The sequence below is a fragment of the Sorex araneus genome, chromosome X (assembly GCF_027595985.1).
Source record: "Sorex araneus isolate mSorAra2 chromosome X, mSorAra2.pri, whole genome shotgun sequence".
Taxonomy (NCBI): Eukaryota; Metazoa; Chordata; class Mammalia; order Eulipotyphla; family Soricidae; genus Sorex; species Sorex araneus.
In genome coordinates, this window is record NC_073313.1 from 294148464 (window position 1) to 294172796 (window position 24333).

At 44.5% G+C, this 24333-nt stretch overlaps 1 protein-coding gene and 1 pseudogene across 1 annotated transcript in view; one reads left to right on the top strand and one right to left on the bottom strand.

The window, feature by feature from the left end:
- EVA1A (eva-1 homolog A, regulator of programmed cell death) overlaps positions 1 to 24333 on the bottom strand; it is a 62591-nt gene that overhangs the window by 23418 nt on the left and 14840 nt on the right. The window contains exon 2 of the mRNA XM_055123075.1: positions 7484 to 7599. The gene's annotated coding sequence lies outside the window, so the exon portion shown is untranslated. The remainder of the gene's footprint in view (positions 1 to 7483; positions 7600 to 24333) is intronic.
- LOC129399897 (60S ribosomal protein L9-like) lies at positions 897 to 1250 on the top strand (annotated as a pseudogene).

Sequence of the window (24333 nt, forward strand, 5' to 3'; positions counted from 1 at the left end):
TGGCCGCAAAGACACAGCCAGGCATCTCTGTGGTCACCACTTCGGAGACCCCACGCCACAGCTGCTCTTCGCCGGCTCTGCTTTCCCTTGCACTGGCAGCGCCCTTGTACTCTGATCGCTTGGTTTCGTATCACACAGGTCACAAAATCCATGCCCTTGGCCATGGGTCAGACGGGACTCTTCCAGAACTGCCAGCAGAGTCCAAAGACCCACCAGCCCGTGAGAGCAGAGGCTGGTTCGATGTCTCTAGTGTGCACGCAGCTGACCCAGTTCAATCCCTGGCCCCACCTGTTGCCCTGAGCATCACCAGGTATGGCCCAGCAGTCCTGAATGCAATTCTGGGGTGGTCCATGCAATCCTGGACACTGAAGGACCAAAGCAATATTATATCCTTGGGTCTCTCATGAACTGCTAACCCGATTGGCTAAGAATAGCTATTAGGGGACATGAGCCTCCTGAGCACTGTGTAGGATATTCACACCCTCCAAAATTAAACTAAAATGAAAAAGAAGAGCTGGACCCTTCTTTATAGTAATGCATCAAAGACTAAGACCTAGATAAAACTATGAGGTTCTTAGAAGACAGCTAGGAGGAATACTTCATGACATTGCATTTGGTAATAATTTCTTGGTTATGGCACCAAAAGCATATGCATCAAAAATAAAACTAGGTAAAGTGGATCATAATGAAATGTGAAATTTCTGTGCATCAAAAGAAACAAACAAAATAGTGAAAAGGTCAACTGTGGAATGGAATAAAATAGTTGCAAATCATATCTCTAATAAGGAGCTAATAAACAGAATATGTAAAGAACCATAAGCCAAGCAGCAAACAATCTGATATAGAAGTTGGACAAAAGACTTGAAGATGCTCTTTTTGCTGCACCTACTGCAAGAATGAAGATCATCCTCAGCAACGAGACCCTTACCATTCCGAGAGCGTCGACATCTCCCTAAGGGCCGCATGGTCACAGTGAAGGGCCCCCGCGGCACCCTGTGGAGGGACCTTGCCACACGAACGTGGAGCTCAGCCTCCTCGGAAAGAAGAGGAGGCTCTGGGTTGGCGAATGGTGGGGAATCGAAAGGAACCGGCTACAGTCCGCACCATCAGCAGTCATGTGCAGAACATGATCGAGGGATCACACTGGGCTTTCACTACAAGAAGAGATCATGTATGCCCATTTCCCTATCAGTGTGGTTATTCAGGAGAATGGGTCACTTTTTGAAGATGTGAGAAACTGCACATCATGACTTACTTTGGGGAACTCTAAATCAAAACAACAATGGGTTATCACCGTATTCCAGTAAGTGTAAATTATTTATATCAAACAAGAAAACAGAAACTACCAGTCAGTACTGGGCAAGGCAAGAAACCCTGATTCATCATAGGTAAGAACATAAACATGGTTCAGTCTCTATGGAAAACAGAATAGAAACTTCTTAAAGATTTAAAATTAGAACTACCATATTACCCAGCAATTCCAATTCAAGGCATCTATCCAAAGGAAACAAAAATATTAACTTGAAAAACTATATGCACATCTATCTTTATACATATGCAGTTTGCTATAGCCAAATTCTGGAGGCAACCTAATGGCTCATGACAGATTAGTAGATTAAAGAGCAATGGCATTCCACCCTTTCTGGAAAACAATATGGACAGTCCTTCAAAAACTAGAAATTGAGCTTCCATATGACCCCGCAATACCACTTCTGGGAATATATCCCGAGGATGCAAAAGAGCACAGTAGAAATGACATCTGTACCTATATATTCATTGCAGCACTGTTCACAATAGCCAAAATATGAAAACAACCCGAGTGCCCTAAAACAGATGACTGGTTAAAGAAACTTTGGTACCTCTACACAATGGAATACATGCAACTGTTAGGAGAGATGAAGTCATGCAATTTGCTTATAAATGGATAAACATGGAGAGTATCATGCTAAGTGAAATGAGTCAGAAAGAGAGGGACAGACATAGAGGGACTGCACTCATTTGTGGAGTATAAAATAGCATCACATGAGGCTGACACCCAACGACCATAGATACAAGGGCTAGGGGGACTGCCCCATAGCTGGAAGACTGCTTCATGAGTGTAGGGGAGAAGGCAGATGGAATAGAGAAGGGATCACTAAGAAAATGATGGCTAGAGGAACCAGCTGGGATGGGAGATGCATACCGAAAGTAGATAATGGACCAAACATGATGACCTCTCAGTGTCTGTGTTACAAGCCATAATGCCCAAATGTAGAGAGAGAGTATGGGGAATATTTTTTTCCATGGAGGCAGGGGGAGAGTGGGAAAGGGGGGTTATACCCAGGATATTGGTGGTGGGGAATGTGCACTGGTGGAGGGATGGGTGTTTGATCATTGTGAGACTGTAACCCAAACATGAAAGCTTGTAACTATCTCATGGTAATTCAATAAAATTAAAAGAAAAAAAAGCAATGGCATACATGCACAATGGAATATTACTCAACTATAAGAAAAATAAAATCTTGCCCTTTTTCTAAAACAACAACATGGGTAGAATGGAAGATTATCACGCTAAGCAAAATAAGCCATAAGGAGAAATAAGAGCTGATCAAATACCAGCTGATCTTGCTGAATATGTGGTATATAAAGAAACTAAAGCAATAAAGAAATTAAGAACTTACAATATCCAATAAAAGCTAGTCCTTAGATTGTGAGAACAGAACCAAGTCTGTCAAAGGTGGGATAGAGCTCTGAAACAATACTGTGATACATTTATCAGCATCTTCATGGTAGACAGGTATAGGGAGTAATACTATACCCCTAAAACATATATTTAAATTCTTATAAACAAATGTTACTTCAGTAATAGTAACAGGAAGGAGGAAATTCTGACAAAAGCTACGACATGAAACTTGGGGACATTATACTAAATAAAATAAGACAATCATTTAAAACAGATATGGTATGATATCAATTACATACCCAGAGTAGACAAATCAATAGAGACTAGAAGTGCAATGATGGTTGTCAGAAGTTGAGACAGGGTAAGGGTTGGAATTATTGTTTATTAGGTACAGAGTAAAATGTTTCCATTTTACAAAATGAAAGTGTTGTAGAGATTGTTGGCAATGATTGTTGTACAATAATCCACAATGTTAATACACTTAATCACTGAACCAGTGACAGTCCGCCCCACAGTCACTTCTTCAAGCAGTACCAGGGCACCCCAGTCATACCATTATGACAAAAGCCTGAATCTAGTGAGAAGAGTCTATTCAGGACAGTCCCAGTGAGACAAGATCTTCAGAAGATCTCAATATAAATTCACAATATAAATCCATGTCAAATTCTACTTTCAAGCCCTTCTCCCTCAGCCATCCTTTGAAGACATGGTCAAGCTCCCAAGAGCCTGGACACTTTTTTCTGGTGGTTTGTCTGAGAGTAAACATGTTTTTGCATTTCCTACTGTGGTCAAATTGACCAGCCAGAGTCAATTTACATTACTGTAAATTAAACATTATTGCTGGTATATTTCTGAGGGTGTTTTAGGACAAGATTAGCATTTGAACTGATGAGTTCAAGAAAGTAGACTGCCTTCTCTTTCCTGCTATGCCTGGCTATCATCCAATAGACTCAGTTACTTGACTGACCAGAACACAGGATGAGGATGTAGGAATTTAACTCTGTTTTGAAGAGTTAAATGAGTTTAACTCATTTTGAAGTTTGGGTATCTCTCCTTAAGTGCTTTCAGACCAGAATTTAAAAATTGGCTGGCCTGGCTCCTAGCCTTGAGACGTGAGCTCAGCTACATCACCAGCTTTCCTGCTTCTCCATCGCAGATGGCAAATCTTGGGACTTCTCAGTCTCTATAATTATGTGAGATAATATCTCATAATAATTGCACATATGTATGTGTGTGTGGACTGGAATGATAGCACAGCAGGTAGGGCGTTTACCTTGCATGCAGCGGAACCGGGTTTGATTCCTCCATTCCTCTCGGAGAGCCCAGCATGCTACTGAGAGTATCCTGCCTGCAAGGCAGAGCCTGGCAAGCTATCCATGGCATATTCGATATGCCAAAAACAGTAACAACAAATCTCTCAGTGGAGACATTACTGGGGCCTACTCGAGCAAATCGATGAACAATGGGACGACAGTGCTACAGTGCTATGTATGTGTGTGTAAATAATAGTATGAGTATAAAACACACATTCAACCTCAAGTACAATTTTGTGTTCTGTTCCTCAAGAAATCCTGTCACTGGATAGACAGCTCCTAGAATAGTGATTGTTAATTTTTGACAGTTTCTCACCAGGGAACATTTAGCACAATATAGAGATAGCTTTGATTGTCATTCCTGCAGTAAGAGCTGATACTGAAATCAAGTAGGCAGCCCCTCAAATACATGCCAATCATCCTACCATACACAAGATATCCCTATACATACAATAAAGAGTTCTAACACTATATACATATATATATGTATATATATATATATATATATATATATATATTTGCTTTTGGGGTCACACCCAGCGATGCTCAGGGGTTACTCCTGGCTTTGTACTCAGGAGTTACTCCTGGAAGTGCTTGGGGGACTATATAGGATGCCAAGAATTGAACCCGGGTCGGCCGCATGCAAGGCAAACACCCTACCCACTGTACTATTGCTCAAGCCCCTAACACAACATATTGATGGAACGTGGTTGAGAAACCCCATTCTAAGGCATTCGGCATCACTTTGTTGACTAGCTAAAACTGTTGTCAGTACTGGTACCTCAGTTGCATCACCAGCACAGTCAGAAAGGTAACAGAAGGGCTTCCGGGAAGCTCCCAGTAGCCTTATTTGAGGTATCGTATGTCCAAGCCTGGCTCAAGGGCACAATGATTCTAGTAACCATAAATGAGATCCTGGAGAACAGCTGACATCAACTGGGAACACAACATCAACAATACCAATCTTTTCAGTCGTAACTAGAGAGCCAACTGGCATACGATTTATATCTGGTCCATTTTCTTCATGTAGTCCCCATCAAGAAAATCCCTGAGGCTAACTTGTCAAGAAGATCTGACACAAAATTACAGCAAGTGGATGCATATTTTCAAAGTCAGGACTTTCTCCCACTGCATTAACCCTATACCATTTGGGTGGGGATGGGGTGGAATGGGGGCTGGAAATCAAAACCTGTGAATCCAAATCACTTTACATTCTCTATAGCACCGTCACTGTCACCGCCATCCCATTGTTCATCTATCTGCTTGAGCGGGCACCAGTAACATCTCCATTGTGAGACTTGTTACTGTTTTTGGCATATCAAATACACCATGGGTATCTTGCCAGGCTATGTCATGTGGGTGGGATACTCTCAGTAGTTTGCCAGGCTCTCCAAGAGGGACAGAAGAATCGAACCTGGGTCAGCCACGTGCAAGGAAAACGCCCTACCCACTGTGCTATCGATAAAGGCTTCAAAGGAGCAGGGTTGTATAGAGTGCCTGTCTTGCATCTGTAAGGCTTTGGGTTGGATCCCTAGCAGCACAGGGCAGGGGTGAGGAGACAGTGTTATGATTTCAGCCATGAATAAAACCCAACTGGTGGAGCATATTCTTCAGAGACAAGACTCTGGGTTCAATCCAGGGCTCCCCACAAAAATAAAATGGATGGAAGTACAGTTATAATTTTTTTGAACACATGTAATTATGGGCATATGTGAATATACATATATGCATAAAATAGGTTAGGAAGAGCATACACCAAACCATTACCAGCATTTGGGAATCTTGTTATCTCAACAAGAAATGGCAAGATCCTCTCCTGGCAAGAATAAGGCTTAGAACTAGGAATCTAAGGTTTTATACCAATACCATGGCAGTCCCTACTAACAAAGGTAACAAACAGTGTTACAGCAAGACTTTAATAATGCTTAAGTCCTGGAGTCAAAGATAGGTTTATATTTATCCTGATTCTGCATAGGCACAGGTGAAATAGAGATCATATGTCATACCTCAGTAAGTTACTGAGAAGTCTGTGTACACAGATGAATCTACAGCACTGGTAGTGGCACCAAGTTACAGATGCTCAATCACCAGTAGCACATTGTAATATTTTTTTCCTTTTTTTTTTTTTGTTTTTTGGGTCACACACAGAGATGCACAGGGGTTACTCCTGGCTCTGCACTCAGGAATCACCCCTGGTGATGATTGGGGGACTATATGGGATGCTGGGAATTGAGCCCTGATCACTCTACCCACTGTGCTATTGCTCCATCCCCCACATTGTATTATTTTTTCTGTTACCTCAATAGTTGACATTCTGCCATTTCCATCGTCTTCAAATCAGATGGGCCAGACACATAATGCAATTTGGAGATGACTGCTGGACTAGAGCGGTTACTGACTGGATTCTACATAAAAATAACGCCTGGCTACCTACCAATGAGATGGTCAGACTTCTTCGTCAAAACCCTGAACAAATGGTCTGAGGCTCTTTGTGTTCCTGGAGCAAACAGATGCCATTGGGCTACACTAGCATACAACAGGAACAAATGGAGACGTTCACAACAGGGACGAATGGAGCAAACTGATGAGCAACAGGATGACAAGTAATATAAGTGATACTCTCGGGTTAGTTGTATATATTGACTGCTATAAATCTTATTTTTCAACCAGTTTCATTCTTTTGTTTTGGTTTTTGAGTTTTCTATTTTGTTTTGGGGCCACACCTGCTAAGGGATTACTCCTGGCTCTATACTCAGGAATCACTCCAGGCGGTGGTCTGGAACCATATGGGGTGTGAGGGATCAAACCCAGGTCAGCTGTTTGCAAGGCAGGAGTCCTACCCGCTGAACTAGCTCTCCACCTTCATTCTTTTGTTTTTTAGCTTTTTTGCTTTTTGGGTCACACCTGGCGATGCTCAGAGGTTACTACTGGTTCTTCACTCAGGAATTACTCCTGGAGGTACTCGGGGGACCATATGGGATTCTGGGAATCGAACCCAGGTCAGCTGCGTGCAAGGCAAATGCCCAACCTGCTGTGCTATCACTCTAGCCCCTCCACTTTCATTCTTGACCTGAAACTCCTAGACTTGGTTATGAAGAAATGGCAACCCAACTGGAAACAGACAGCTTGTTCACATCATTTTTATCTCAGAACTTTGCATCCCAAACATACACTGGTCTCCTCAGAAATATGAGAACCTATCTTTCAGATTGAATGGCTCATCACCTGCCTTGTATGCTATTTCACAGATGTCCATTTTAGAAGAAATTTCATTCCCAGTACAGTCAATCCAGAGTCTCTGTCACCTCGACTCTACCCATTAATACTGAGTGTTGTCATTGGATGTATAAAATGAAACGAGCCTAGTGATGGCACCTTTTATCTTTTATTTCAGCAATAGCAGCAGTGAGCAATTCAGGTAGCAAACCCCCTTACAGGTAAGTAACGATAGATAGTGTTCTGAGAGTGGTAAAAATACAAACTTCTCATTATTCCTCTAGTTAGTTACCTGGGGAGAAGCGAACTGTCAGGAGCAAAGGAGGTGAGAACAGTTCATCCCTGATGGTGTTGGTGTCAGGTAGCAGTGGTTCTGAAAGGCGTTTGACCCCAGTTGCTTCTCAGGCTCTGAAAGAAATAAAAAGTAGCACAAAATCCATCAAAAAACCATAACATACATGCTCAGGAACTGGTGCCAGGTATTAGACCTGCTGTCATCATAAAGGGCTAGCAGAGAAGCCATGGGGGTTTGGGCCAGTAAAAAGATTAAGTGTCCTCTTAGAGGACAAAGGCCGCGCCTGCAGTTTAATCTGAAATTTGAACCAGGCAGACAGAGAAACGAACCTTCCCAGGTCATAGCAGAAAGAGAAGCAAAGGGTAAAGGATCAAAGACTCATGCTTCCTCTTCCCTTTTGTGAGCCAAAACCCACAGAACCATGCAAGCGGGATGTGCCCACATAGCTCTCTAGAGTCAAGTTTGCACGCCTGGCCTCTTTGGAACAGGAAGGGAGGGAAGTTGGTTCCAGACAGCAACGCCCAGATGCACCATGAATGAAATTCCCTACGGCTCTAATCTCTAATCTGGAAATGCTGTTATGCTATTCCCACGGTCTGTGCCTTCTATCTAGAAATCATCAGTCCTATGTGCAAACTCAATAGAGAAGGCCCTAGAAGGCTCCCAAAAGGCCTTATCCTCATGGGGATCCATTAGGTTACAGCTTCATTTACAAGAGTGCAGGAAGAAGGAAGATGGAGCCACCAAGTTTAGGGTGCATCCAGCTGTTGTGCACATGTCACACGTTTATCTTAAGTCTTTGCTTCCTGCTAAGTCCTCCAGCACCCACTGAAGTCTTTGTACCTGTTTCCGTTTTCTCTGCTTCACAGATTGGTAGCTTCTTCCCACCTTCATTCACTAGTGAAGAGAGTAAGGGCAAGAGAGAAGCAAACTGGAGGGCAAGTTATTTCCTTGTGAGGAAAAGATCTTTGGGGACTCACCAGGTGAGAAGCAAGTCTGCGAGACATGTTTGCCTCTTCTCCACACTTCCCAAAACCACTCTCCAAGGGCTGACCCCAGTGTGGCCACATTTGCAAGACAAATCCTTGAATGGAAAAGCCGGTTCCATATCACAGAAGGGGCAGAGGATACACATGGCCCTGGGAGAAATGACTCAGCAGAGAGAAAGCCCAGGGCCTTCTGCAGCATTGAGAAACGAGTGGATAAGGCACGCGAGCCTGCCAGTTGCTTGGCTCCCCAGAGCCTTCCCCTCAAATCTATCGGCAAACTGCTTCCAGGATATATCCTGGTCCTGTCACCACCTGGAAAGTAAGGTGCTACCTCTAAAATCGGGGCTGTGAACTCCTGAAGGGCATCTGCCGTGTCTTCATTCCTCTCTGTTCCCAGAACCTCTCACTGTGAGAGCCCAGATGGGCTCATCACTTGTTTCTGGATATCCCACTTCAACCCTAACCTTCTATTTATTCCACTTCTATCACTCTTTGAAACACAGAAAAGATGTTCTCCATGGCCTCTGAGATAGGAGGCCTCTTGCACTGTCCAGCTCACCTTATTTATCTCTCTCATCCTATACTCTCCATAGGGTCTGATTATTCTAACTACACAGCACTGGTCTCTTACTAGAACTTTCTGTTGCCCTCCTAGCACTCCTAAGGTTTAACCCTAATACCACACCAAACCTCACCCACCTGCTTTCCTGAATACAGACTAAGTACGTTTAAAACAAAATAATTCCTTTTAGCATCACAGCAAACATTTGTTTTGCCCTCTAGGAGGGGTGCTTAGGGTTAGGAAATTTTATGTGGCCCTGGCATACATCTTGCTTTTTCATTTCTAAAAACTATGTACCATGTCTCTATTCCTTCTCCAGCTTTACCTCTCTTATGTGTCCATTTTTCCCAGGAAAATCATGGCCAACTAATGCAAAAATGTAACTCTCATCCATCTTTCCTTACCTTCCTTTCTCATCACTTGGTGAGTTTTTAATCTGTGGTTTTGATCATACCACTTCTTCCTACAGACTTCCTTCCACCAATGAGCTACCCCCTTCTTTCACCTTTCCTTTTGCGACTAGCATCCAGAATATACCAGTGAATAAATAGATAATCCATTTAGAATATAAACAAAGACCTGAAAAGATATTGTGCCAAATAATATATATTGATGACAAATAAGCACATGAAAAGATATTTAGAGTCATTAATCACTAATGAGGCACACACTAAGGTTGGTACAGGAGTTAAGGCACTTATTTGTAACCCACCACCACTGGTTTGAATCCCTAGAACCATATGTGGTCCCCGAAACATCAGATGGCAAGCTCTGGGAACTGCTGGACATGGCACCAAAAACAAATTTTAAAAAAAAGCAAGAAAACCCACACTGAGATGGGTCAGGGACATAGGAAAGGTGTAAAGGGCAATGCCTAGCATGTGACTCAGGTTCTATTTCCAATGTAGTATGGCCTGTAGAGAATATCTTGGTATAGCCCCAGAAACCTGTGGGCACCAGAGGGCCCAAAGAACACCACCTCCTCAGACTCTTGCATGAACCACCAGTCCTATTGGCCTAGGATCACCAGAATTGCCCTTCAGGTCCCCTGAGCACCACCTGGGAGTGCCTCCTCACGACCCAACCACAGCGAGATACTGCCACATCTATCAGAATAGGTATAATGAAAAATGATAACTGGACCAAAGGTCGACAGACATAGAGAATCTGGATCACCCACACATTGTGGTAAAAATGTAAAATGAAACAGCCATGGGGGGCTGGAGCGATAGCACAGTGGGTAGGGCGTTTGCCTTGCACGTGGCTGACCCGGGTTCGATTCCCAGCATCCCATATGGTCCCCTGAGCATCGCCAGGAGTGATTCCTGAGTGCAGAGCCAGGAGAAACCCCTGTGCAGAGCCAGGTATGACCCAAAAAGAAAAAAAAGCCATGGATGAAAAGAAATAAGCAGCTCAATTTTTAAAAAAAATCTAAGTATGCAACTACCTTACAGTCAAATAGTTGTACTACTGATAGGCAGTTATCCCAGAGTAATAAAAGTTTATGTTCATAAACAAGAAAAAATTATGTACAGAGAGTGCTGGAGAGAGAGCACAGAGATTATGATGCTGGTCTTGCACAGCGCTAGGCTGAATTTAGTCCCTGGCACCACATATGGCTCCTCAGCACCAACAGGAGTGATCTTTGAGCACAGAGCTAGATGTCAACCCTGAAAACTGCTGGGTCTGACCCCTAAAATATACATTTATCTTCACAGATACACAAAGCTACTTTATTGTTAATAGACCCAAACTGGAAACCACCCAAGTTTCTCTCAGTGAGTGAATGTTTAAACGAATGGTAGTTAATCTATACCGTGGAACACTGCTCAACAAGAAAAAGGGACAATGAACTCTGTTCATGCAACAAACTGGGAATCATCTGAAAATCATACTGAATGCTGATCCCAAAAGGTTGCCTATTTTATTTATTTATGCAACATTTTGTAAATGTCAACATTATAGAATGGGAAGCAAATGAGTGACCTTGAGGGGCTAGGGCTCAAGAAGGAGTGAGTGTAACTATAAAAGAACAACTGTGGGTCCTCACAATTACAGCAGCGTTCAATACCTTCGCTAAATCAAAGTTTATATCCTCATTGTGATTTTATATTACACATCTGCAGGTTGGCACCACTGGGAAAGCTGGTTAAATGGAACATGGGATTATTTGTTGCAACTGTATGTGAATCTAAAATTCTAACCCATCTTCTTCATTATAAGAAAATTTGTTGTTGACTCCTGGGATCATCTCAATTCACAATCTTTACATTAAAGTTGGAGAAGCAGTAAATCCTTCAGATGATCCAACTATGATATTCGGGGAAATTAAAAAATTCTTTCCTGAGAACATCCATTGAAGGGGCAGAGAACATTTAATGAGAGGAAATGCTGGAGAAGGTTACTATGAATTTTCCTTTTCCAGAATATAAAGGGGTTATACAGAAGGAAATGAACTTTGTGCAGGCTGGTCTAGAAGATTGGATACATGGCTCAGATTTGATCAGACCTGAGTTTGAAGCTCCACTAGTTTGTATATTAATACTGCTGGATGGGAGCAATAGTACAGAGGACAGGGTGCTTGCCTTGAAAGGAGTCAATCCAGGTTTGATTCCGAGCACCATCTATAGTCTCCTGAGCACTGCTGAGAATGATCTCTGAGAGTAGAGGCAAGAGAAAGCCCCGAGTACTGTTGGGTATGAACCTCCAAACAATAAAAACTGAAATAGTTATTTAACCTCTGTTCCCTCATCATTAAAAAAAAAAAGTCCAGCCCAGCAGGCTCAGTGGCTAAGGTGTGTGTTTTGGATGTGGGGGGACTGAGTTCAATAGTTACCATCACATAATCCTCTCAGTATTACCAGGAATGATGACCCTGGTGACCCTGAAAACTACCAATAATCTCTGAGCATCCATGATGGATTAAAACAAACCAAGAATAAAATTTGGTTTTTTAAAATAAAATTTTATTTGTATATGAATGCTATTCATATGTGAATAATAAACAAAATTTTTGGTTTATTACTCATATTCATATACAAACACTATTCGGGTCTCCCAAAGAGGAATCGAAAGAGCTATGCCTAGAGTATCACATTTCACTCAAGTGAGAGAAGGAATCTGGAGTTCCAACCTCCATCAACGGTCGAGGATCAGGGACGATGCCTTGTTTGCCAAGGCGTCGAAAATCAAATGGGCCAGACACATAATATGATTTGGAGATGACTGCTGGACTAGAGCCATTGCCAACTGGATTCCACAGGATGTCAAAAGAACACCTGGCCACTCACCTACGAGATGGTTGGACTTCTTCGTCAAGACCCTGAATGAACGGTTTGAGGCTCTTCGTGTTCCTGGAGCAAGCAGATGTCATTGGGCTACACTAGCACGCAACACGGTTGAATGGAAATGTTACTGGCACCCGCTCAAGCAAATCAATGAGCAACAGGATGACAAGTGATGACAAGTGATTTGTATACTAGTTAAACAATCAACAACTGAGCAGAAAAATAAATGACTTATTTAAGAATTTTCAGCAGAAGGAATTTAATGCAAAGGATTGATTGCAATATTAAAGTTACAAGTACAAGTTGTAGTTGATGGATAAGACAAAATTTTAAAGACTGCTTAATAGATAACAGAGTGAAAGGCTTGAAGATCTTCTCAAGTTGGTATGGCTTTACAATGATGAAACTGGGGCTGGAAAGACTGGAGTTAAGGCCCTTGCTTTGCACATAGCAAAGCCTGGGTTAGATCCCTGACACTTCCTATGGTCCCCCAAAAACAACCAGAAGTGACCCCTGAGCACAGCCAGGTGTGTCCCCAGAACCACAATAATGAAAACAAAAAGGATGAATTTGATTGGAGTGCCATACGGATGGGACTGAGGTTAGCCAGAGCAATAGTCAACTGAAGGGATGAAAAGAAGAAACCAATCTACTTAGGGGGCTGGGGTCACCTAAGAATCAACCATCACTAACGCTACCACTAACACTATCATCCCATTGATCCTCGATTTGCTTGAGTGGGCCCAATAACGTCTCCGTTTGTCCTAGCCCTGAGATTTTAGCAGCCTCTCTTTGCTCGTCCTTCCCAAAGGTGCCACATTAGAGGCTCTTTCAGGATAAGGAGAAAGAGACCCATCATTGTTACTGTATTTGGCATATGAATACACCAAGGGGAGCTTGCCAGGCTCTCCCATAGGGAAGAATCAACCATAAAGGACTCAAATATGAAAACCAGAACCCATGAAATATGGCTGTTACTGGAGCAGACACTTGATGAAGAGACAAGTGACATCTTCCTTTCTTCGTTACCCTTTCAGGACCTGGAAAAGAAGATTCTCCCTCTGACATCTGGGATGTGAGCCCCTGAATGCCATCAGCCATGCCTTCATTCCTCTATTCCCAGAACCTCTCAGTGAGAGCCCAATCTTTATCAATCAAGCCCCACAGGAAGCAAAGGCACCCTCAAGCCTGAGAAAAGCAGCCTATCACCTCCAGTTCTGCAGGTAAGAGCAGGGGCCATTCAGCAAACAAGCTCAGAAAGTATTTGTGAGGTTACAGAACACAGAAGATACTGGCACATAGTAGATAAATGGGAATTTTACCTCTTATGTGCCAATTTATATGGCTTGGACTTACGGCACCTTCTCATCACTTTATATCTGGGTATACAGAAATACAGGATGGGATATTCGCTTCCTACCACACCAATCTGCCCAAGAATGCTTTCCTGCCACTCTCAGCCCCAAGTGAACAACATTTTTGAGACTTGTGAAACATAGCTCTGTCCCAAAGTTTCATTGTAAAAAAACAAATGTTGGATTTCCACAGCTACTGGCTCTAGCCTACCCAGAGGAATGGCTGCAGTAAAACATTAATCTCCGAGAAAGCCACACTGGGGTGAGATTGCATAGTAATTCAAGCAGCATGTGCAGAATTTATTTAGTGTTGGCCAGGGATGTTTCTAATTATGCAAAAATCTTTAGAAGGAGAAGAAAGGGATTGACGATGTTGGACTAAATCAGTCCCAGAGTCTCTGGACATTACCTCTTCCCATTTTGAGTTGGTTTCTTCAGTCCCCAAATCATAAACACCCAGAAAGCTACCATGGAATGGGGAACTGCCACTACTAGAACCGAGAGGCAGCCACCCACAAAAGCAGCCAACGTGGAAAACATCAGGTCCAGGGCTTCGCAGACCTCCAGGGCTGAGGACCCGTCAGGGGCCCAGCGGAGTCCCACAGATGGGGGAGTAATCAGGGAGGGACAAAGGAAGCACGAAGAATCCAAAAGAATGTTGAAAGTCTAGGAAGAGGGATGCCAGATGCTCTCATTAAAGGTCAGTTTGGGATCTGAGAGCCAGTACAGTGGGCTGGGTCGGCTCTTGCCTTGCCTGCTGCTGACCTAGGTTCAATCTCCCGCACTGCGTTTGGTCCCCTGAGCCTGACCACAAGCCAGGCATGAGCCCTGGGCACTGCAGGGTAGAGCCCCCAAACAAAATTTTTTTATTTTTTCTTTTTGGGTCTCACCCAGCAATGCACAGGGGTTACTCCTGGCTTATGCACTCAGGAATTACTCCTGGCAGTGCTTGGGACAATCTGGGATGCTGGGAATCGAACCCAGGTCAGCCACATGCAAGGCAAATGCCGTACCCGCTGTGCTATCACTCCAGCCCCCTAAAACAAATTTTAAAAAGTCAGTTCAAGGTGGAGAGAATACTCTAGGCCTGCTAGACATCCGCCGTTCTCTGGGAGTCCCTGATGGGAAGACTTGTGGATACAAACTAGCACAGGAGAGGAGTAAGGGCCAGCGCCTGTTCCTGAGGTTGCAGACAGAACTGCTGAGTCAACCTCAGAAACAGCCTAGGAATGACTCAATGACCAGAAGCCGGAGCGTGGTGGAGCAGAGAGAAAGCGCAGGAAGTGATCCGTACGCCCAAGTTTCAGCCTGTTTCCTCCCTGGCTGCACCCGCTGGAGGATGCAGGTTGCTGTGTCAGGAGACCTTCCCTGAGTGCGAATATCAGAGAGGTGACAGGAGAGGGAGGATGGACCCGCCAAGGAAGGAGACCAGGTCCTGGGAGGCAGAGCCCGAGGGGAGTGTCAGGAAGCCAGGGTCTTGGGTGGGGGCTTCTGAGCTCCAAGGGACCCAGAGATCAGGAGGGCCCTGTTGTGTCATTTCTGCTCAAGTTTGATCGCCAGACATGTGAAGGCAGGACCTGTTCTAACTGGAAGGGTCAGGCAGGAAGTCGGACCATCCTGAGTTCATAGGGGGTGTCAGGACACAGAGGGTGGATTTGGAGGGGCTCACAGTATCCACCTGCATTTGCTAGCACTCTCTGCTTAGTGCATCTAACTATATTCTTCCCACCTAGGCACTTTCTCTTCCTAATTATGTTTTAAAATTCCGAGGCCCCTAATTCTCAGACTTAAACTTGGGGTACATCACCTGCGCTTCCTCTCCTTTGCCTTAAAATTTCTACTTGTGTCCCACTGTTTGTTTTTGGTTTGTTTGTTTGGGGGCCACACCCAGTGGTGCTCAGGTCTTTTGGCACTTTCTGCAGGGATCACTCCTGGTCACCTCAGGACCATACGGTGTCAGGGGATGTAACATATGCAAGGCAAGTGCCCAATCTGCTCTCCTACCTCCCTGGCTTTCCTCGTGACCCTTCTTACTTTCCATGCCCACTGCCACTTACCCAACTCCAGATTTCCTCCCTTTTCTTCTCTCCCTAACAAGCATTATACGCTAGGTGCCAAACTGAGCATTCAGAAACAGTGACCTCAAAATGCCACACCTCAGCTCTGAAATTGTCAATGAATTCACATCACTCACTGCAAACTCACTCAAACGCGAGTCTTTCAAGCCAGGTTCCTCGTGGGTTCCTCTCAGCCAGCCTTTCCAGTGTAGCCCAGTGTACCGGCCAATGCCCTCCCTCTCTCCTCCACACTGGACCCATTCTGACTTCTGTCCTACTGAATGCGCGTTTCCGAGTGGTTGCATTTCTGAGCTTCAGCCAGCCTTCAAGGTCCAGGCCTCATCAGCTCCAGCAAGAATCTTCTCTCGTTTCCAACACTCCAACTCTTACATAGGAAACTCTTCCCTCTTTTGGACTCCCATAGCCCTGAATGCCACTTTTAATTTTTTTTCCCCTTACATTCATTACTTGGAGACGTTATTGGTGCCCTCTCGAGCAAATTGATGAGCAACGGGATGACAGTGATACAGTGATATAGTGATACATTCGTTAAGAACTGGAGCGATACACACTGGGTAGGGCATTTGTCTTGCACGAGGCCGACCCGGGTTTGATTCCTCCATTCCTCTCGGAGAGCCTGGCAAGCTACCGAGAGTATCCCACCCACATGGCAGAACCTGGCAAGCTATCAGTGGCATATTCGATATGCCAAAAACAATAACAACAAGTCTCACAATGGAGATGTTACTGGTGCCCACTCAAGCAAATTGATGAACAGTGGGACAACAGTGGTACAGTGCAGTGCTACATTCGTTAAAGTATATGCTTTTTCCTGTTTGCATCAGGCTTTCAGCTCTTCGGGACAAGAGCCTTATACAGATTCTGCTTCCTGGAAGAAGCAGCAGGACATCCAAGAACATGGAGTTTGAGCAGCTTGTAAGAAAGGTAAAGGCATTTGAAGGAGTAAGTTCGGAAAAAAAGACTAGAGTTCTATTGTGACTCTGGAGTGAAAACCACAGGTGCCTTCGGACATCGGCTACAGTGTGAAAGTAGATGAGGAAACCCCGACTGAGAAGATCACAGGTGAAGAAAACAGTCAGTGGCTCAATCCTTGGGAGAACCAGCCAGGCTGCCGAGGCTCTGGCAGCAGACACTAACCTGCAACCTGGCCGGAAGCAGCCACACAGAATCATGACACACGTGTCGTGAGAGGAGGAGAAAGCCAGCATGGGGATCGGCCATGTCATCACGTGCTTGCTGATTCTCAGTGGCTCCCTGTGGCTTTCTCTTTAGAACTATGTGAGACATGTCAGATTCACGAACCCTTCATCCAGGTTTACAGAAGCAGTTGCCAACTTATTTGAACATTTCTTGGGTGAAGGCAGCAGCTCACCACTGTCAGGGGCTTCCAAGTGAGTGTGTCTGAGGCTTCTGATAGCAAGTGTTTGCGCAGAAGGAATCATGCAAACAGCAACCGGAAGCCTGCCTGGTCTTTTTAATCCGTTTCTACGGGAGCTTCCCAGTACCTAGCTGACTTTGAAGAGAATTACGTGGGATAAAAACCAGAACACGAGCACAGAGCCCTAAGAAATTGGAAAGAAGTGGCATTAAAAACCCAGGTTACAGGGAATCTGGCGGCCGAGGGCAAGCCCACTAGGTACTGGAAGAAAGGGACATGCTAGGGGTGACAGCCTGGCTTGGCAGAGATGGTGGCGCTCCCTGGGGCATCAGGCAGCTTCCCCTGAGACCCTCCCATTAACTCTCTTCCAGGAGGAGCAGGACCCACGTACCCTCAGGGCTGTTCTGTGTCAATTCAGTTCAGTTCAATGAGGACAAACATCTGAGAACCTGGGAGTGAAAAGCTCAGAGCTGACAAGACGTTTCTCTCAGGGATAGGGACAGCTGGAGCTTCTGTGAAGCCACAAGAGTTTCACGCCTCACTCCCAGACAAAAGGCGGTCCAGGGTTCGACAAAAGATCAGTTCCAATTAAATGTGTTAAACCCCCTTTTAACACTAAACATGCAAATGTGGGCTATGCCAAGTGTAAACAAAGGTTCTTTGACCCAACCTGGAATCTGTTTGAACACATGTAGATAGGTCACTAATTAGGAGCTGGATGGTTGCAAAAGTATCACTTAACAATCAGATCCCTGCAAGTCCTTTCATGCCGTGAAACTGTACAAGCGAGCAAGCATGCTAGCCCCTCCCTGGCTCGTGTGTGCCATCCTTAATTAAGTGCAGGCAAGACTAGGGAATAGCCAGTGCGTGCATGCTCTTATAAAGATAGGCGAGTAAACTAGACAAGAGTAAGTGGCCTTATACCACGGTACATTGTGGGTCAGTCTTATTGGTTGCTTCAGTGCTTGTTTGGATCTCTGAGTGTTTAGAGTAGAGGCTTTTAAAATTTCCAGCAAGACCAGTTGAGCAACACGCTGTGGCGCCTATAGCCAATGAGGGATCAGCAATAAAAATGACAACCAAAGCTTGGATTCTACATGCCAGGTGAAATCTCTTACTGTATGGAAGCCTTTAGGTGATGACTAATGAGAAACACACACTGAAGTTTCTGAAAATAATTTTAATTGTATAATTAATATAATGGCACTATGTAATTTGGGGAAATAGTTCTTGTCAAAGATAAATTGGGTGAATAAGCTGTTCATCTATTTCCTTCAATTAAATCCTCCTGATGAGTAAGTGAATCAACACTGAGACCAAATTTTCCTTTATTTCACTTTCAAATGTCTCAATTGTTTTCATCAGAATAACCTGAATTTGCAAGGTAGCCTGTTTAAAAGTGTTAGCATTTCCAATGTCTATCAATTGTAATTTTCTCAAGACTTTTACAAACTATAGACAATATAAAATCCAGAAATATATTAACATTAAAGTTTCAAACTTTCAAATTTGAAACCCTATGTTTCAAATTTTTATCCCCATCAAAGTTTTTGCTAGAATCTTCAAAATGGTCATTTATAACAAAATTGAGTTTCTTCTGTTTTACTCACTGATATTCCAATATTTTATTGGAAGATATGAAAAGTTAAAATTATTTGACATTATTTGTCATTTAACAGGAGAAACTCCATATATTATAGTGTAAATTTTTTATTTACTTATTTACTTATTCATTTTTGCTTTTTGGGTTCCACCCGGCAATGCTCCGGGGTTACTCCTGGCTCTGCACTCAGGAATTACTCCTGGCGGTGCTCGGGGGACCATATGGGCTGCTGGGAATCGAACCCAGGTCAGTCACTTGCAAGGCAAATGCCCTACCCGCTGTGCTATTGCTCCAGCCCCAAGAGTAAGTTTTTTAAAGAAACATCTTTCAGTTAGAAAAGAACAAAAGAACTAGACGAGTTGGAATGTTTCAAGCAGGACCCTAGGTAAGAGTGTGAAATTGAAACAAACACGTCTGTGGAGTCCATCAATAGTAGCGGAAACAGTACAACGCAGGAGCACTGAGAAGTGGGCGAGGGAGAAGCTTTGGACACAGGGACAGCTGAAGCCAGGGAGGAGGTTTTGTTTTTCCTCTTAAAACCGTATTCCACAGGCAACTCAGCACTCTGTGAGAAGCAGGGCAGAGCCAGGACACTGGGGCCACTGGGCAGCACAGCTGGGGAATTGGACCACGGAAAGAATTTCATGAGCAGTAAGGTCTGGACTGGTGGGGCAGGAAAAGTGGTGACCTGACATGTGACTTACAAGAAAGGAGCCAGGACCAAAGATGCAGCCTAGAGAACAGATGCAAAGCGCGAGGAGTCCCAAGGACGGGAGGGGAGGGAACTTGGCTCATCATTCGCTCATTTCATGCTTCATCATTTATTAATACGGGCATCATTCTGCGGTAGTAGCTGCTTCTTTTCCATGGTTCCAGTTGCCCCTGGCCATTTGTGATTTACAAATATGATTTATAATAAATAAGATGGTTTAAGAGAGAAAAGACCACATTCACTTAACTATGATTCAATACATCGATATGATTTTTCTAGTTTTGGGGTGGGGAGGCTCCCAAGCAGTGTTCAAGGGGCCTAGGGCCCTGCTGGGAGGATTCTTAGCAGCTGGGAGTGCAGCACAGTGCACAAGCCCGGATATCCCCAGGCCCCCAGGGTGCTCAGGACCCCCACAGCTGTCCCTGATGATGCTCAAGAGACAATGTGGTGCCAGGAATCAAACCCAGTTGGGCATGTGTGAGGCATGTGTGGGCCCTAACCACAGGACTATTGTTCCGCTGTTGCTCTATTTTATTATTATGGTTGATGACCTCCTATTATGACTAACTTATAAATTAAATTTTCTTCATACATGTGTATATATAGGGAAAACAGCGTATACAGGGTTCAGTATCATCCATAGTTCAGCTGAGCATCCACTAGTGGTCTTGGAAGGAATCCTCTATGGGCAAGGGAAGGTGGTGCACATACTGCAGTTAGAAGATCCATATGCCTTGCTTAGGGTCATCATTTTTCCCAACAGGGAACCCAAGAAGCAAAAAAGGGCCATGGTCAGTTTCCTCGGAGAGGGAGCCCAGGGAGGAAAAATGGGAGTTAATCAGCTGAGGTTGCAGTGGGAGAGCACAGTCCAGTGTGTGTAAGAAGCAAAAATTGGAGGGCTGGAAGCTGAGGGTATGGGTTAAGGTGCTTGCCTGGTACCCACCCACCCTGATTTAAAACCTTCCCTGGATCCTGAGCCCCGCAGGTTACTCCTGAACACAGAGGACTCAGCAGCCCCCAAGCAAGTGAGTGTGACCCCAAAACAAGAAAGAGAGAAAGAAGGAAAGAAAGAAAGAAAGAAAGAAAGAAAGAAAGAAAGAAAGAAAGAAAGAAAGAAAGAAAGAAAGAAAGAAAGAAAGAAAGAAAGAAAGAAAGAAAGAGAGAAAGAAAGAAAGAAAGAAAGAGAGAAAAGAAAGAGGAAGGAAGGAAGGAAGGAAGGAAGGAAGGAAGGAAGGAAGGAAGGAAGGAAGGAAGGAAGGAAGGAAGGAAGGAAGGAAGGAAGGAAGGAAGGAAGGAAGGGAGGAAAGGAGGGAGGGAGGGAGGGAGGGAGAAAGGGAGAAAGGGAGATGGGAAGGAGGGAGATGGAAGGGAGGGAGGAGTGAAGGGAGGGAGGGAGGGTGAGAGGGAGGGAGGGAGTAAATTATAGTTGGGATGGGAATCAACAAAGGGCTCAGATGAAATGGGTGCAGGCAGAGAGGCGTAGTGGAGGGGTGGTCTGGCGTATTCTGCTCTACATAGACCCTGATGCTCACCTACCAGCACTGGCAGCCAAGGCGGACGGCAACCTGCACAACGCAGAAACACCTGCACACACACTGCCCTCGCCCAGGTTCCACACCATTTGCTTGCACGGCCTCCCATACAAACTCCCTGGGAGCCGGAACTGTGTTTTCCCCTTGGCTTCATCTCTATCTTCTGAGCAAGCACAGCGCCTTAATACCACAGGATGTCAGAAAAACTGATAAATGAGTGGGGAGAGTGCACAAAGAGGAGAGAAGGGGTCAAGGTCCCCACAGTGAGTACGGCTGCAGAGACCAGCAGTGAGAGCAAAAGTGAAGAGTCAGGACAGGAAACCATAGAATAAAATGACAGTAAACAGAGACAGAACCTCCATGTCCCGGGCAGCACACAGAGGGACTGAACAGAAAAAGGGCCACAAATCAAATGACTTTGAACTAGGATCTGAGGAAGCAGTCTGGAATTCATCTTGGGAAAAAGCTGTGCTATTGTGTCTCGCCAAAGAGATACAGCGTCTGAAGCCTAGTTGGTCAGAAGATGATGTTGTGAGAATAGGGTCTGTGGATTTAACCAAGTTAAGGTGAGCTCACTTAGGGTGGGTCCAGCACAGTAAGTATGATTAATATCCTTACACAAAGTACCAGTGGGCACACAGGTACACAGGGAATACAAAGTGAAGAGCAGCAGGGAACAGATAAAAAACCCCTAAGTCTCCAGAAATCAGGGGAGAAACCTAGAATAGATGCTTCCCTAGTACCTTCAGGGTGCAAAGGATGCTGGCAATACATTTTCTGGCTCCTGTGAAATGAAATAGCTCTGTGGTTCTAACATCTGGACTTCAGTACTTTGCTGTGTCAACTCCAGGGAATTCATACAGGGAATCAACATTGGCTGTGTCCTCTCAGTATCTGTACTGCAAACCATAATGCCCAAAAGTAAAGAGAGTAAGAGGTAAACTCTCTGCCATAGAGGCAAGGGGAGGGCTGGGATCGAGGTGGGGGAACTGGGGGGGTTACTGGGGACATTGGTGGTGGAAAATATACACTACTGGAGGGATGTTCGATCATTGTATGACTGAAACTCAAACAAACATGAAGGCTTTGTAACTGTAGCTCATGGTGATTCAGTAAAAAAATAAATAAAATCCCAAAAAACAAAAAAGCAAAATTGTCCATGACTATGAGAAACCTTGACCTTGATCTCCAGACATGCATCATTTCCCTTTCGTTCTTGTTGGAAGATTTCTCCTCTTATTTGTATCCTCAGGACTCCGAGCTAGGCTGTATTCACTCGAGGCGCCCCAGAAGGGGGCAGGTGAGAACCCTCCCTACCCCAAGGGACCCAGCCCCTGCAGCCTACCTCCACTACCCAACTGCCACCACACTCTAGGCTGCTTTCCGGAAGCTCTGGCCAAGCCTCACACATGAATGAAGTTCCACAGAACCCAGGTAATGAGGAACTTTGTGACCTTGGACTCTGGACTCAACGGACCCGGAAGCAGAGATCCTCTGCCTGCTATCTCCCAATCTCCAGTGACCCAGGGATCACATCCACAAGCCACACCCTGCCACACCCTCTGGCACCAAATAATCTCCTCATCTGCCATCCTCCAGATCTCAACAGCTGTCCTCCCAGATGAGAGTATAAAATGAGGCCCCCATAGCCATGCCACCAGATTACCACAACATATTTGATGGAGTTCAGATGGTAGGCAACAAATCATAGAGAGTTATCTATCTATCTATCTATCTATCTATCTATCTATCTATCTATCTATCTATCTATCTATCTATCTATATGCCTCTCGGAGAGCCCAGCAAGCTACCGAGAGTATCCCGCCCATACGGGCAGAGCCTAGCAAGCTACCCATGGCATATTTGATATGCCAAAAACCATAACAATAGGTCTCATTCCCTTGACCCTGAAAGAACTTCCAGTTGTTGGGGAAGACGAGCAAGGAGAGGCTGCTAAAATCTCAGGGCTGGGAGAAATAGAGAAGTTACTGGTGCCCACTCAAGTAAACTGATGAACAACAGGATGACAGTGATACAGTGATATTTGTGTTCTCACCCTTCCTGGTTCAACATGAGAGTCATGTAATTAGTTTCTGTCAATCAGGTCTTTTTGCCATTTCAGATATTATACGACCCAACCCTATTCAATTGATCTCGTGCAAAAGGCCATAACAACATGACATAACAACGTTGCTCTTGGATATTTCTGTCTATAAAGACTGAATGAAATATTCAGTCCAGGGACAGTCTCTAGCTAAACGTGGACAAACACAAAGTGATTCATGGGTTACTAGTCAACTGAATAGAGGATGACAAAATTATTTTTTTGACACTTGTCAGGCTAGTCCTTGGGGATGCTGCCTTGATCTCCAGGGTTCAAAACCTCTGAATTTTACCTTCTCAGACTCTACTATGTCTATTTGACAAACTTTCCTATTTCAGGCAGTGAATAAAACAATGTTCTACTCTAGGCACTTGAATTCAGAGATCCCCTGCTCTGTAAGCTCATTGCACATTCTCTTCTTCATATTGTAACATGCCCAATATGTCAGAACTCTAAGTCCGGACTTGCGTTTTGCTGCATGTTCCTTGTCAAACGCAGAAGTATAATATCTCACTTGAGAGATTTTGCAGTTAAAACACAGGCCTGATTCTTGCTTTGCCAAAGGCTGATTGAGAACAATCATCAGAAACACAGAGGAGAGAGGAGAGAGGGCTGCACAGGCTTCTGAAGCGGGGCCTCAAGCCTGCATGCATGGAAGGACTCTACGTCTCACCTGTAGCACCATCCGCTCCAGGCCCAGGTTCAAGTTCAGCTCAGCTGTGTGACTTTGGGCAAACAACTTGACATTTCTAAACTTCAGTTTGGAAAATAAACTTTATGTTCTGAGGATACCTAAGAATTATTCTTGTGCTAAAATAATATTATCAGAGTTAAGGTACTTGTCCTACATGCGTTCAACCCCAGTTTGAGCCCTAGAACCCCATGTGGTCCCCCAAGTGCCACCAGGAGTGATCTCTAAGCACAGAGCCAGGAATAATTTCTGAGCACTGCTGGTATGGCCCCAATGCCCCCACCCACCCAAAGGAATGTTTTTAACAATCCATTAATCTGTGAAATGCACTCAGCACAGTGTCTTGTGACAAACGCGGTTTGAGTCACATTGTTTTCTGACTGGAAGAATCAGTTTACTGAACACTGAAGATTCAGCTGAGGGAGGAGGGGCAGAGAGACAGTACAGGAGTTAAGACAACGGCTGTGCCTGCAGCTGAGCCTGGTTCAATTCCCCACACCATATATGGTCCCCTGGGCACCTCCAGGAGTGATTCTTGAGCACTGAGTCTGCAGTT